The following is a 16,350-nucleotide window of genomic DNA, read 5'->3' as shown; positions in this document are numbered from 1 at the left end:
TGCAATAATTAATTTCCAGTTTAAAAATGGTATCGCTCAAGTAATGGCCACAGCAAATAAAAGACAAGACACATAGACACTTACTCAATGTTCTCTTGTATACAGGAGTATAAGGCCACATTAGAGGTGACCCTTCTGTCTACATGGACATGTTGAGTGTGTTTACAGAGAAAGGTGAGGAAGACTTATTGCTCCATAAGCTGTATGTATATAAATAGCTACAATCTTCAGAGTCTTAGTTATCTCCACTTTCTGTGGAGAAATCTAAAGTTTTCCCTACCAGGATTCAATGATATCATAACCAGCTGACCTCATTAAAACCCCTTCATGATAAAAGTCATGGAAATTCAGGAATTCAAGGCTCATATGTAAACATAATAAAAGCAATATACAACAAACCATTATCCAACATCAAAGTAAATTGAGAGATGCTGGAAGCAATCCCACTAAAGTCAGGGACTAGACAAGGCTGCCCACTTTTTCTCTACCTATTCAATATAGTACTTGAAGTCCTAGTCAGAGCAACTCGACAAAGAATTTGAAGAAGATCTCAGAGAATGGAAAGATCTCCCATGCTCATGGATTGGCAGGATTAATATAGTAAAAATGGCTATCCTGCCAAAAGCAATCGACAGATTCAATGCAATCCCCATCAAAATTCCAACTCAATTCTTCACTGAGTTAGAAAGGGAAATTTGCAAATTCATCTGGAATAACAAAAAACCTAGTATAGAAAAACTATTCTCAACAATAAAAGAACCTCTGGGTTAATCACCATGCCTGACCTCAAAATGTACTACAGAGCAATTGTGATAAAAACTGCATGGTACTGGTAGAGAGATAGACAAGTAGATCAATGGAATAGAACTGAAGACCCAGAAATGAACCCACACATCTATGGTCACTTAATTTTTGACAAGGGAGCAAAAACTATCCAGTGGAAAAAAAACAGCATTTTCAACAAATGGTGCTGGCACAACTGGCAGTTATCTTGTAGAAGAATGTGAATTGATCCATTCTTATCTCCTTGTACAAAGCTCAAGTCTAAGTGGATCAAAGAACTCCACATAAAACCAGAGACACTGAAATTTATAGAGGAGAAAGTCGGGGAAACCCTCAAAGATATGGGCACAGGGGAAAAATTCATAAACAGAAAAGCAATTGCCTGTGCTTTAAGATCAAGAATCGACAAATGGGACCTCATGAAATTGCAAAGCTTCTGTAGTGCAAAAGATACTCTCAATAAGACAAAAAGGCCACCAACAGATTGGGAAAGTATTTTTACCAATCTTAAATCTGATAGGGGACTAATATACAATATATACAAAGAGCTCAAGAAGCTGAACTTCAGAAATTCAAATAACCCCATTAAAAATGGGGTACAGAGCTAAACAAAGAAGCACTTGAAAAAATGTTCAACATCCTTTATCATCAGGGAAATACAAATCAAAACAACCCTGAGACTCCACCTCACACAGATCAGAATGACTAGGATCAAAAATTCAGGTGACAGCAGATGCTGGTGAGGATGTGGAGGAAAGAGGAACACTCCTCCATTGCTGGTAAGATTGCAAGCTGGTACAACCACTCTGGAAATCAGTCTGGCTCTGGCGGTTCCTCAGAAACCTGGACATAGTACTACCGGAAGATCCAGGAATATCTTTCCTGGGCACATACCCAGAATATGTTCCAACTGGTAGTAAAGACACATGCTCCACTATGTTCATAGCAGCCCTATTTATAATATCCAGAAACTGGAAAGAACCCAGATGTCCCTCAACAGAGGAATGGATACAGAAAATGTGGTACATTTATATAATGGAGTATTACTCAGTTGTTAAAAACAATGAACTTATGAAATTCTTGGGCAAATAGATGTATCTGGAGGATATCATCCTGAGTGAGGCAACCCAATCACAAAAGAAGTCACTTGATATGCACTCACTGATAAGTGGATATTAGCCCAGAAACTTAGAATACCCAAGATACAATTGGAAAAACACAAGAAAATCAAGAAGGAAGACCAACTCGTGGATGCTTCATTCCTCCCTAGAACAGGGAATAAAATATCCATGAAAGGAGTTGCAGAGACAAAGTTTGGAGCTAAGACGAAAGGATGGACCATCCAGAGACTGCCCCTCCAGGGCATTCATCCCATAATCAGCCACCAAACGCAGACAAAATTGCATATGCCAGCAAGATTTTGCTGAAAGGACCCTGATATAGTTGTCTCCTGTGAGGGTTTGACAGTGCCTTGTAAATACAGAAGTGGATGCTCACAGTCATCTATAGGATGGAACACAGGTCCCCCACTGTAGGAGCTAGAGAAAGTACCCAAAAGCTGAAGGGGTCTGCAACCCTATAGGTGGAACCACAATATGAACTAATCACTACCCTCAGAGCTCATGTCTCTAGCTTCATATGTAGCAGAAGATGGCCATCACAGCATCACAGAATCTCTGTGACGGGATCAGCCCTGTCTGGGAACCAAACCACTGTGGTACATCAAGTCACTGCAGGACTAAATACATCCTCTCTCACTGAGGCCAGACAAGGCAGCCCAGATAGGGGAAAAGAATCCACAGGCAGGCAATGGAGAGTCAAGGACAGTCCCAGTTCCACCAGTTGGAATACCCAAAAGAAGACAAAGCTGAGCATTTTTTTCTGTTTGTATCTGTGATCATGACTATAGGTGCCTGTAGAGGTAAGAAGAGAATTCCAGGGATCCTGGAATTAGAATTACTAGCAAGTAAAAGGCATTTGAATTCAGACTTTGATATCTCAATTTGAGTTACTTTTTCCAATTTCATTTATTTATTTATTTATTTTTGTTTTCAGAAACAAGGCTACACTTGTTTATGCACCTTTTATAACATTCCAAAGCACAGCCAAAGTACTTTGTAGAAAAATACTAGTGCATAAGACATGGAAATTAAAAAAGGAAAAAGAGAAAAGAAAGAAGAAAAGAAAAGAAAAGGAAAGAAAAAAAAGAGAAGAGAAGGGGGAATAAAAAATAAATTAAATAAATAAGACATGGAAATTTAGAAATAAAGACTGTAGGAAGGAAGGTCTCAAAACATATATTGATTTTTACTTTGTTTTTGTTTTATTTGTTTGACTTATTAATATCTAGCATTTGCTAATTACTGATCTTTACTTAGACATGTACATATGTAGATGTGCATGCACTTGTGTATTTACATGTTTGTGTCTATGGTGAGACCAGTGAGAGAAACTTTCACTTATACAAGGGTGGCTTTGAACTCACTATGTAGCTATGACATTGAACTCCTGAGAATTTTGGCATTACGTTTCAAGTGCTGAAATTCAAGTGTTGTGCTACCATGTGGGAGCTTCTGTATTTAAAGCAGGCAGTTGAGGAAGAAGTGTCCTTAACTCGCAAAGAGCTGGGAGATACCCAAGTACCAAGTACAACATATACATTCTACAGGAATGCTGAAGAATAATTTTTCTTTTTTTCTTTTCTTTTTTTTTTTTTTTTTTCCTGAGACAGGGTTTCTCTGTATAGCTCTGGCTGTCCTGGAACTCACTTTGTAGACCAAGCTGGCCTCAAACTCAGAAATCCACCTGCCTCTGCCTCCCGAGTGCTGGGATCAAAGGCGTGCACCACCAGGCCTGGTCAAAGAATAATTTTCTTAGAAAAACTTCTTTTTGATAATTTTTTTTGTCTGATGGGTCATTGAACTAGAAGGATCGTTACACTGAAAACTGAGTTTAATAGTATTTCATGGACAAAAAGAGATTTTGAAACCATAAATACAAGTTAAATAGTGATCTTATTTACTCAGAAATAATCTCATTGTAATAAAATGATTCTATTTTCAGTCATCTGTTGTTTTCCTATGATATCTCCACAAACACCTGTGTAATGTCTTCCCAAACAAGGACACATTCAGTCCTGATATGAAGGTTCATTCTTCAAGGATACTGCAATTAAATGAGATGATGTCTGTGAGCCATTTTTCAAACCTGTGAAGTAAAACAAATGAGAAGAACTTGAACTCTTATCTTGTTTCATTCTATTCAACATGGATGTCATAAAAGATAGCTTTGTAAATTTTGATTAGCTGTGATTTCGGATGTCTGCAGACTTACACTAATTTGAAAACTGTAAGTTGACAAGTAATAGTTTATCTTTGAGTGTGTCAGAAATATGAAGATCTAATTAACAAAAATGAAAACTCATAGGGTAGTCGCATTACTCCTTATTCAAATTTCAGCATTACAGTCACTATAAAAAGAAAATAAATATATCATCTCAAAACCCAATATGCAATGTTTTATGTTGGATTGAAAGGTTTCTATTTTGATATGTAAGTCTTGTCAGTCCTTCTGACTGTTGCCCCTGTCACTTGGAGCAAAACTATTTACTAAATGGATAAGGTGTGTTCTTGATTGAGTCATGTGCTGTGGGAAGAGCCACTCTATATCTGTGTCACCCATTCTGGTAGAAGTCCACATAAGACCACAAGAACAGAGCGTTTGCTTTGGCCCTTTCAGCTCTCACTCTCACTGACAAGCTCACCTACTGTGTTGCTCAGTAATTCCTTCCTTGTTACTAGCATCCAGTTAGGGAGACTCAGCATACACTGAACTGCCAGCTCTGTAGGATTTCCCTGAGACTCCAGCAGCTGGTCTGGACTGCTGAGATATCCAGTCTTGAAAAACTACTGGGTATTTGGCCTCTCTAATTCAGACAGAGCCATTGTTGGACATCTGGATACTGCCATTAGGACAATAATCAAATCCATATGTGTGATTATTCCATCAGTTCTGCTCCTTTTGAGAACCCAGACTAATACAACAATCATATTCATTTTATAGACCTCTAAAACAAGTGTGAAATATAGACATAGTTTAGCTTTAATTGATCAAATTTAAACATTACCCATTATTTCTGCCACCAGTATTTTTCTGGGGATTCTAAATAGGTTGTCTTTTAGATGGGAAAAACTTTAAGTAATCTTGATTTAATCTACTTAACTCAGCAAAATACAATAAAGAAATCCCTGTATGCCAGCAATTATTTCTCAAATTCTCACTACAATAAGAATGATTATAAACTTTAAGTGGCCCCCTGGGAGAATACTTTCAAATTCAGCAGGCTGATCTGATCCAGTTCTATCACATTCTATTAAGAAGTTTGTATGATTCGTTCTAAAAATACAGAAGAATGAAGTTTAACCTTTTCAAAGGCTACATAGTAGAAATGCCACCACCAGTCAATCCAGAGCATCAATTTTCTTCTCTTTGTATCCATTTTGGACTAATTACATCTTGTGGATGATAGTCTAGCATTCGTCAGTGAAACCAATACAATTTAATTAAGCCTCTTCTTGAAGTGTGTGCAAACAGTTTTATATAAATGAAAACTCTGATTTCTGCATTGTCCTTATTAATGATTGAGGTGTTCGTTCTTTTTATTTTCCTATGGCTTGAGTTATGTATGAGGTCAACCATGTTTGAAACATGCTCTGAAGAAATCTGTAAACTTGCTGTTTCTTTACAGCTAAGTCTTAGTTTGTTCTCATTTTGTTTTTGTTTTTTAAATCAAACATTCTAGACAGTAAAGGAGCTTGAAAAATAATTGAGCATACATATTGGAACAAATGTACATTGCAATTTCAAATGGCAAATAGAAGACAAATTAATTCCCTGATAATATTTTCATCCATTTTGGTTAACACCCCATTGCTTGTAGAAATTGACAACAATTTATTCTCGTTTCTTCTGATGGATGCCTTTACTTGCATGTGCAGTTTGAGTGATATGTTATATTCTGAAATCACCATTTTTATTTGTTTTGAATTTAATTGCAGTTTGGTCTTTGTGGTGGTTTGAATGACAAGTATCCCCAGTGGGTTCATGAATGTGAAAAATGTATTCCACGATTGGCAAAGGTGCTTGAGACAGTTATGGAACATCTAGATGGTAGAGCCTTGCTGGAGAAAGCAAGCTTTAAGGGTTTGCATCTTTGACCCATGTCCTGAGGCACTTCTGTGCTTTCTGTGCTTCCTGTGCACTGATGAAATGTGGTCAGTTAGCTTCCAGCTCTTGCTACCATTCTATGCTTTCAAACATTAATCTCTCTCTCTCTCTCTTTCTCTCTCTTTCTCTCTCTCTCTGTCTCTCTCTGTCTCTCTCTGTCTCTGTCTCTCTCTGTCTCTCTCTCTCTGTCTCTCTGTCTCTCTCTCTGTCTCTCTCTCTCTCTCTGTCTCTCTCTCTCTCTCTCTCTCTGGAAATGTAAGCCGAAATGAAGCTTTTCATGTTTAAATAGCTTCTCGTCATACATTTTATCACAGCAACAGAGAAGCAACTAAAACTATTTTTAAATATTTTGTTGGATCACAATTAGTAATCAAAGTGGGGAAAATGAGAGGTTCTCTGGAAATGGAGCCAAAATTCTCCATTATTATATTTAAAATTCATATTGGATTTTCTAATATAATATTTTCTCTACTGTTTTAGTAATTGCTTTGCCTCTAGAGTTTGTACTGATTGTGGTTTACAGTTGTATATTTATTATCAGAAGGTGATATTTTATTATCTTCTATAATACCGAATTTCATAGATATGTCACTGTAATAGTCCTTAAATACATTAATGGTGTAGCCACAGGTACCTTCCACTATCTGTCACTCAAACAAACAGCCTCCTTTCATGTTTATGCAAAGAATCCTAATTAAAGGCACTGGGTCACTAAAACAAGAACTGAAAGCAGGAAGGGAACTTAGAAAGGGGAAATGAATTAATGAGTTGGAAAGCAGGATAAGACATTGTATGTCTGTGTAAATGTAATTTTAAGAGAAAACACAAACTTGCAAATGCTAATGAAGACATAATGTAACACTCTCACATCTTATCATGTGTTCACTTTTGAATTTTATATGAATGATGTAAAGAATCTTAAAATAACCTTTGAAGGCAATTATTCAATGAAATTTATACTAAAAAACTTATCATTTTTGAAATGTTTCTTATGTTGTTTTATCCTGTCAAGTTGAGGTGGAACAAATATATGAGATAAGATGAAGAACAGATGGTAGGCTCCCTTTTATGTTTACTGCTGTCCTCGTGAACTTAGGGACTCAATACTGAAGCATTACAACATCAAAAAGAAAGAAAGAAAGAAAGAAAGAAAGAAAGAAAGAAAGAAAGAAAGAAAGAAAGAAAGAAAGAAAGGAAGGAAGGAAGGAAGGAAGGAAGGAAGGAAGGAAGGAAGGAAGGAAGGAAGAAAGAAAGAAAGAAAGAAAGAAAGAAAGAAAGAAAGAAAGAAAGAAAGAGAAAGAAAGAAAGAAAGAAAGAAAGAAAGAAAGAAAGAAAGAAAGAAAGAAAGAAAGAAAGAAAGAAAGAAAGAAAGAAAGAAAGAAAGAAAAAGACAGAGAAGTACATGAAGGAAATGTAGTCACTCAAAAAAAAAATCATTGTTAAATATTGGAGTTTTAGTATATACTTCCCTGACATATTAACTAATTTTGTTTTCTTGTCCCACAGGGGTACAGGAGACTAGAGATGTGAATCCAGTATCACATGAAGAAAACAGCAGGCTGAAAACCAGCAAAAGCAAAAGAGAATGTGTCTCTCCAAGTTGGTTATATTTTTTGTCTGTCTGTTCTAACAGAGAAAGAAGTTTGAAACTATTTCATTTCCTTCCTAACTCAGAATTTAGTTAGAAGGCCTTGACTGTAGCTCACAATAATTTCCTTCATATGCCCAAAACCTGGAAACCCTCATGTTGTCTGTGGAAGAAATTATTGCAGTGTGAGCTTGCACACTGAAGCTGCATACTCGTGTTGAACATACATTGTCATAGAGCACTGTTTAGTTCAGAAGTCATCTAGTCAGCAACGCATGCTTCAGACTTCTTCAGAATGGCACTGTGTCATTAAAGAAATTCTCATTATATTGGCTTTCTACTTATTGAAAATATATCATTTTTACATAAAGTATACCTTGATTACAGTTTCATCCCTCTTCCTCCCAGGTCCTCCTCACCTTCTCTCTTATTACAAATGACTCGTTTTCAGATTCTCACTAGAAAAGAACAGATTTCTAGGAGATAAAATAAATAAATAAATTAATAAATAATAAATAAAACAATAAGGTAGAACCAAAACCAACATACAAGGCAACCCAACAGAAGAAGCATAGCCCCCTCTGTTCATAAGCATGAGAATCAGAGACCCACTCCTTCATACACTCAGAAATCCCATAAAAATATTAAGCTAGAAGCTATAATACATATGCACAGGGCTTGGTGCAGTTCCAGGCAGGCCTATACTTGCTCCTTTAATCTTTGCGTTTATATAAGCTTTACTTAATTCAGAGGGTTTTATTCTCCCAGTGTCCTCCATTGCCTCTGGCTCTGACACCCTTTCAGCCTCTTCTTCCATTGAGTTTCCTGAGATCTGAGGGGAAGGATATGATGAGGACAATGCTATGTATGTAATATCTGTCTGTGCCCTGCTGAATTTGCTCCCAAGTTCTGCAATAGGAAGCCCCTCTGGTGATGGCTAAATAAGGCACTCATCTATGTGTAGAGCAGCCTATCATTAGGAGTTATTTTGTTGTTACTTTTATTTATTTTTAGACCAATAGTATTTAGCTTTACCCTAGCTCTGTACAGTATCTACATTCTGGTTCTTGGTCACCCAAACAGTGTCAGGAATGGATTTTATCTTATGGAGTGGGCCATCGTCAAATCAGACATTGGCAAGCTATTCTCACAGGTTCTGATACATCATTGCCCTAGCATATTTTTCATGCAGGATATATCTAGTAAGCCAAAGGTTTTGTAGCTGGGTTGATGTTTGCATCTCACTTTTGTTAGCCTGCACAATAACTTCTATTTTCCTAATATGAAAACACTATAATGTAGGGAAGAAGGTTCTACATAGGTTCTAACTTAATAACCCAATGTTCAATGAGGTGTATGTGTATTGTTCTCAGCAACTGGGCCTCACTGACAGTTTGTGAAGAGCAACCCATTGTCTTAACAACAGCTTAGTTGTTTAGTGGTTTCCGTGGGACACTGTTGGTCCAATAGTAGTTACTCACTGTAACCAGCTCCTGGTACTGGAAGACCCATTTGGTAACAAGAGAAGGCCAGTTGAGAATCTCTAACGTACATTATTAACAGACTTTTTTAAAATCAACTTCATAGAATTTGAGAATTTTACACATCACTAAGCTTCTTACCATCTCTCAAATGCACTTGCCCCAGCATTCCCTCCCACAAACATGTTCCTTCTCACTACCCTCTTGATCTTTTGATTAAAATTCAGATTTAATTCCATTCCAATCATAAAATCTAACCTATTCCCCCATCCCAGGGAGATTATTCCATGGTTGTTTAGTTAAGAGCCAGTGTTCACATACAAGTCTAGGTCTGATTTGCCTCACTCAGGGTGTTTTCTTTTTCATAGTTGCTTCCATTTGCCTGCGAATTTCAGGGTACCATTATTTTTCACAGGTGAGTGATAATCCATTTTCTTTTCCCACTCTTCAGTTAAGGAACATCTAGGTTGTTTCTAGTTTCTGATTTTTAGGAATAGAGCAGCATTGAACATGGTTGAGTAAGTGTCCTTGTGGTACAGTGATGTGGTTTTGGGGTATATACTCAAGAATAGTATAGCAGGGTCTTGAAGTAAATTGATTCCCAACTTTCTCAGGAGCTGCCATATTGATTTCCACAGTGGCTACACATATGTGCATTCCCAGCAGCAATGGAGGAGTGTCCCTAGTATTCTAAATCCTTGTCAGCATGCACTCCATTTGTGTTATTGATCTTAGGGATTCTCATAGTTGTAAGGTGGAATGTAAAAGGAGTTTTGATTTATATTTTCTTAATAGCTAAGAATGTTGAACATTTCTTTAAGTGTTTTCAACCTTTTGACTTTCTTCTACTAACAACTCTGTTGATATTTGTACCTAATTTTTAATTAAATTATTTGATCTGTTGATTTCTAGTTTCTTGAGTTCATTATATGTTTTGTATATTAGCCTCCTGTCAGATGTGGAGTCAGGGAATATCTTTTGATAGTTCTGTAGGCTATGGCTTCTTCCTATTGATGGTGTCCTATGACTTCCAGAAGCTGCTCAGTTTCCTGAGGTCTCATTTATTAATGCTTATTCACATCATGTTGTTACAAGCACAAGAACAAAGAGCTGGACAGGGTAGTTGTGTGAAACACCATACCTCAATAATTTACTCACGACCATTTGTTTTCACAAAAGTACACAATGATCTCATTTACTATATCTTAAAAATGCTGTTTGGCCATTTTGAGCCCCACAGGTGTCTCAGTGCACTGGGAAAATTTGTTCCACAGTGGATACACAAGGAAGCAAAGAAGAATCTCCTAGCATCAAAGGAAATTCTTTACAACACGCTTTTGTAGTGACAGATTCTATTCTTAATCTGTGGAAAGGATAATTACCTGAATGATGTTGCATGACTGATAAACAAATACCCCAGGAATTAAGGGTTGTGTTACTCTACTTGGGAAATAACACCATTTGAAGAACATGAGGAGTGCAAAAGGAACAAAGATATTGTGATGGTCTCTAGCTCTTAATTTAAATTGTGTTCTATATCCTTAACATTAACTTTAAACATAAAAGAAGCTTAATATTAAGAATTTAAGCAGCTAGCTGGATATCGTACCTAGTAAGTAGACCATCCAAAAATGTAGTGCTTGTCTTCACGGCACATACAAAATAAGTAATTGCTGACACGTTCAAATAATCTCTAAGAAGAAAATAAAGGAAGTGTTTTATTTTACATGAGTTTACATTGCTGTTAACTTGGCATTAGCAATTAGAACTGGCCAGTTATGGAGTTGATTCCAGAAGCATATAAGTGCCACTGATGGCATTGTAATTCTCCTTGGGTTTTGCTGTAATGATTAAGCCATAGGCTTCTATGATGCCTGGCTTTAAGTGTGAAGACAAACACCAAATTAAAGAAAACTCCTGCAGAGAGCAGAGTCAGGCAACTAAATTTCACACACTGCTGATTACATAGAAAGCTCTTGGTAAAGGGATTTTTAGAGACTTAACAAGTCATTAAGGACAGAGATTCTGCATCTTCTAAAAGCCCAGATATCTTGCTGCCATCTATCATCTCGCAAACAGCACAGCCTGCAGGGTTCATTACCCTTACATGATTCCACAGAGAAGATGTTCTTACAGGTTAATGATTCTAAGAGGAAGGAGAGGCATTGTGCTATATCTTTCAAAGGCAACTGTGTATGATTAGTAACACGAAATAGGTTGAAAATATTTTAAGCTACTCAAGGAGAAAAATAAGCTGTTTAATGTCTACATGTTATCTGTAAACTAGTAGTCTGCATTTCTGCCAGTAACACTCTCCGAGTTATCTTCTGCAGCATCCCCCCTGTGTATCTGGTATACAAGCCAGCTTCTTCACACAGCAAAATAAATTAAATCCAGGCGTCAGTTATGTTATCAAATATCTCAGGCTAATGGGTTTCTGGAACTCTAGATAATGCAGGAGGCTGTACTCATGAAGATAGGGACTGATATATTCTCTCCAGCCACCAGAATAAATCTATTTCTTTATTTCAGAAGTAAAGGTTTGCATATTGTCTCTATCGTTCAGTGCTTTCCCTACTAAACAGAGTTGATGTATAATGTCCACCACATGAGAATTCTACTTTTATAGCTTTTTAGTGATTTGTTCCTGCTAGTTAGGTGCCACTGAGAGAGGGAAGAAAGGAAGTATTAGTCTTAATGCTTTTAGCAGGAAGAAGCTTGCCTTGAAAAGTGGGATTATGGATAGCTTTACATTTCCCCTTATTTTATAAAGACTACGTAGTCACATTTCCACGAAAGGTTGTATTTCCCAAGATATTGCAGCTAATATCAGATGTGACTTAGATTTTAAGTGTAAAAATCCATTGTCTGCATTTATAATGTCTGGTATTGGTAGCAAGTTTTCAGTTAAACTTTTACAATAGTGATACAATATAATAGTATATTTGGATATTAAACTTAAAATATAATTTAAAAATCCACATGGAGGATGGGGAGATATCTCAGTTGATAAAATCCTTACCGTACACCATGAAGACTAAAGTTAGAATGCTCAGCGTTCTTGTAAATGTCAGGCAGAAGGAGCAGCACTTGAGTCATAGATAGGTGTTCTATATGATAAGTGGCTGAGTAGAATACCCTGATCAGTAACAGTCTATGTTTCAATATTATTGTGAAAGTAATTTGGGAAAGAAAAAACCTTCACATATGTATACACACACACAACACATACACAAATGCATACAGACATCACACACACACACACACACACACACACACACACAAACACAGACATTTACCAAATGCATATCCATGCAAGAAAACAGATTCAAATAGACTACTGAAAGAGTTTGAATCTACTGAAAAAGAAAACCTTTAGACACTTAGAACCAATCTGAACAATAGGCCTGTGGGCCTGGGTACCAGAGGTTTTCCACGGAGATCTCAAGCCCCATTCAATCAAAATAGGCTACCTATCACAGTCCCACATAGCCCCAGACAGCTAGATTATTGTTGATGTCTAAAATACAATATTTACTCTTTATATTGACTTGTGAAAATTAAGAAAATGTTATTTACCACATTGGCAGAGTGACAAATTTGGAATTTGAAACTTTGAAGAATAGGTTAGTTACGAGAGCTGATTCAAGAAACCAAATAATAGCATTTCATTCTCAAAGACATAAAGTGAATTCAATTTTAAGGCTGTAGATAAAAGTGTTATCCATGTAAACATATATCACACATTTATTTAAATTATTTCATTTTTAGTGACTTGCCTTTCAACTCTGAAGATATTTTCTACCTTTTAATATCATTTTTCTTTTTCTATGAAACTAACTCATCCTGCTCTTCCTTAAGTTATATTATATGTGTTTTTTACATGTCTATATTTCACACTATGCCTTGCCATGTGCAACTCCATTTTTCAAGTGCAACATTTGGTTCCATTTTGGGTGCAAATGAGGAGAAAAATTATTCTACACATGGGCACATAGACACCTCTGCTTGCCCAGCATCGTCCAAGAGGCACACCTAAACAACACTTGGGTGTTCTTTCCCTGCTTTCTTGAAATCCCCTAAGACCTTACACATTCCTGCAATTTAAGCCTACAGCAGTTTAAACACAAATGTCTAATGAGTCAAAGCTAGTCCCAACATATGAAATAGAACATGCTTATAATCTCTGGGACTAAAGTACCACATTCAGAATAATTATTTTCAACTGTGTACATTTATCAGCAAATATCAAATTTTTATTTTTATTTATATCTAAATAATATTCCTTTGTGTATTTATTCCACATTTTCATTATCTGTTCATTTGGTGGTGCTGAAGGTTTCTATACATGATATCAGATGTAACAAACAGTTAAAAGTCTTACACATCTGTGATTACTTTGAGCTGTAATAATGACTGGTCTAGTAGGATATGTCTATCACTGTAATAGTGGCTTGATGATTATGGGCATAACCAACCACTTTCTCCTTAGATGTAAGCCTTCTTCTACAATATGGACTTTTTGCCTAGTATGTGGCAAAATGCCAAAATATGTGGCTGGCTAAGGTACAGGCAATAAAGAAGACCCTAATAATATTCTTCTAAATGGACATACTAATAACCTGTCCCCCCACCAAGTTCTTATATTTTACCCAAAGATTAATTTATTTCTCAATCAACTATAGAAAAGCTTATTTTTTCATTACATAGTGAATAATAAAAGGACTCAGAAGAGAGAATAAGAAATTGTGACATGCTAAGCTCTAGTTGGAACAAACATGTCATATTGTTTCATCCTGAGTTTCAGAAATTATCATGGAATGGGAGACAAAAATATTGTAGGAGCTAGAAGTATTAAAAATCTTTAGTAAAGAGTATTTGCCAGACATTTTAGGACTCTTTCATACATTACTATAAGCACAAGACCTACATAAGATGAAACCAGCCCAAATTTCCACATGGACAGAAGAGAAGTTCATTCTTAAATAGAAGACCCAAGGTAATTGGCCGTCCTGATCAAACTTCCACCTCTAGCTGCTATTAATGCTTGTGACTTCTGAGGATGAAAGAGTCAGTTCTCTTTAGAATGTGTGTCCCAAGAGACTATCCATGTAATGATAGATGGCCCTACTCACTTTAACATACCCAAAGCATTAAGTGTACTCAGTTGCTCTTTAAAAAATTTAAATATGTGAGTTTGAGTAGGGAGTGGGAAGAGGTATGGGGAGAATTAGACAGGTAAAAAGCATGAAAACTGGTCTAAACATTACACACACACACATATGTATGTATGTATGTATGTATGTATGTATGTATTTGTGTATATATATGCATATATGTGTATAGATATATATCTTTATATATAGATATATATATAGACATACATACACACACACACACACACACAAAACAGTCTGATAAAGAGTGAAGTTCTCTCATCTGGACCCCAAGATTAGGATAACATCCAGTATTGTGATGGTGATTTCTTACACCAACATGTCCCTCTTAGAGTCCAGTGTGTACATCAAGAAACAGACAGGATGAATGTTCAGCTCTATGGGGGCTTCACCTTAACCTGAGGGCCTTTATCGGCATGGATGCCTCAAATGTCCACTTTAATATTCTGTTCCTATTTCATGCTTTTTTAACTCCATGAAAATTTCATTTTATAGCTTGTCTCGATGTCCTCCACAGTTTTGTACCTTGTCTCTACAATTATTCCCAATACTGAGGTGTTGATCAAGCACTGACCCAAGTTCTTGAGTTACCTATAAGAGTTCTCCAACTGGATTCTAGCCTTTTCATTTTCTTACCATTAATGTCTGTTGTAGATAATTCTACTTCAACTTGACACAAACTAAAATTCTCTGAAAGGAGGGAACATCAATTGAGAAGATGTCTCATATGATTTAGCTGTAGGTCTTTTTCTTAACTAGTTATTGATGGGGGATAGCCCAGCCCACTGGGTGTAGTATCATCACTGGTCAGGCAATATTGGGTTCTATGAGAAGGCAAGCTAAGCAAGCCCTGGGGAACAAGCCAGAAAGCAGCATCTCTCCATAGACTCTGCCTTAGGTCCTGCCTGTTTAAGTTCCTGCCCTGACTTCTTTCAATGATGATATGCAATATAGAAGTTATAAGTCAAGTAAACCCTTTCATCCCCAACTTGCTTTTTGGTCTTGGTGTTTCCTAGCAACAATAAAATGTCCTAAATAAGACAATTTCCTCTGTTGTATATGTGTTTCTGGACTCTGGTCCTGCCTACAATGTGGCTGATTTGAATCCTGCTGTAGCCTTTATGCCCCTTTGCAGTCTTTCAAATATGTGTGTTTGCTATATGTTAGTTATATGCAATGTATAATTTGAGAAATAAAATTATTGAATAAGATTCAAATTTTTAAATTTCTTTTTTCTATGGCCACTATCAAGGAAAATTGGGACTACTCAACAATGTACAGCCAAAGAAATTGAGACAGATCTAGAATTATTTTTCTATAATTTTCAATATTCACTATTCAAAATATAGAATATCTCTCAATAAATTCTAAATTTTTGAATGATATTAATATGCATGTCTATGCAACTAACATAACATGTACATAACAGATTCAATAATTACAAACTTACACAGTAACTTCCTGGGGAAATATATATATTTTTATATACTTAGGATGATTATCTTTGGCCAGGTTGAGTAGTTACTTATCACAAACAAAACTATCTGGAATTCCCATGTGGAAATAGAGGACAGGATATCCCCATATGATGTGTTTCAAATCAAATCATACATCATAGCTTTCAGGACATTTTCATCACAGAAGTTCAGAGGATGGGATTATATACATGCATATAGAGCATTCTTCAACAATTTGTTATTCAAAGTGTCGGTGTGTAGTAGTGTTAACTATGTTATCCTGAGAGAATCTCAGCATTTACCAGTGCTCACAAGTCATCCACAGTACACCAAGTGAGAAAAGGAAGGCTGAAAATCAGAAAAAGGTGTATCCAATGTTGATAAATTAGGACAAAGAACAGGTAAAATTACCAGAGACCTCAAGCCTATCTTTGGAGATACTGACATGAATTTTAAGTAAAAGAAAAGAGGTAATGAAAAACTCCTGGTCTGTATGTGGTACTACCCACCACCACCAACATTGTCTCAGCTCAAGTCTTCTTGGGTATTAGTCTATTCTTTGGTATCGTAACTGAAGAGTACACTGGTTCTTACTATAACTGGTTTTGTTTTCTGAACCAGATATTTCTAAGGTGATT

The 16,350-nt window shown here is 36.3% G+C and overlaps 1 long non-coding RNA gene across 2 annotated transcripts in view; it reads right to left on the bottom strand.

The window, feature by feature from the left end:
* Window positions 1–3,858: 3,858 nt before the first annotated feature.
* LOC110311047 (uncharacterized) overlaps window positions 3,859–16,350 on the bottom strand; it is a 90,158-nt gene continuing 77,666 nt past the window's right edge. Inside the window, exons 4-6 of one of the 2 annotated variants that reach the window (XR_015045609.1) lie at window positions 10,688–10,771; window positions 7,974–8,073; window positions 3,859–3,990 (exon numbers count right to left, since the gene is read on the bottom strand). This is a non-coding gene — a long non-coding RNA (uncharacterized LOC110311047). The remainder of the gene's footprint in view (window positions 3,991–7,973; window positions 8,074–10,687; window positions 10,772–16,350) is intronic. The other variant, XR_015045610.1, reaches the window with a different exon arrangement.

This window comes from Mus caroli, unplaced genomic scaffold (genome assembly GCF_978045245.1).
Source record: "Mus caroli unplaced genomic scaffold, Mus_caroli_1 scaffold_16, whole genome shotgun sequence".
Taxonomy (NCBI): Eukaryota; Metazoa; Chordata; class Mammalia; order Rodentia; family Muridae; genus Mus; species Mus caroli.
Note: the sequence above shows the minus strand (reverse complement) of the source record. Positions and strands in the feature narration are given on the sequence as shown.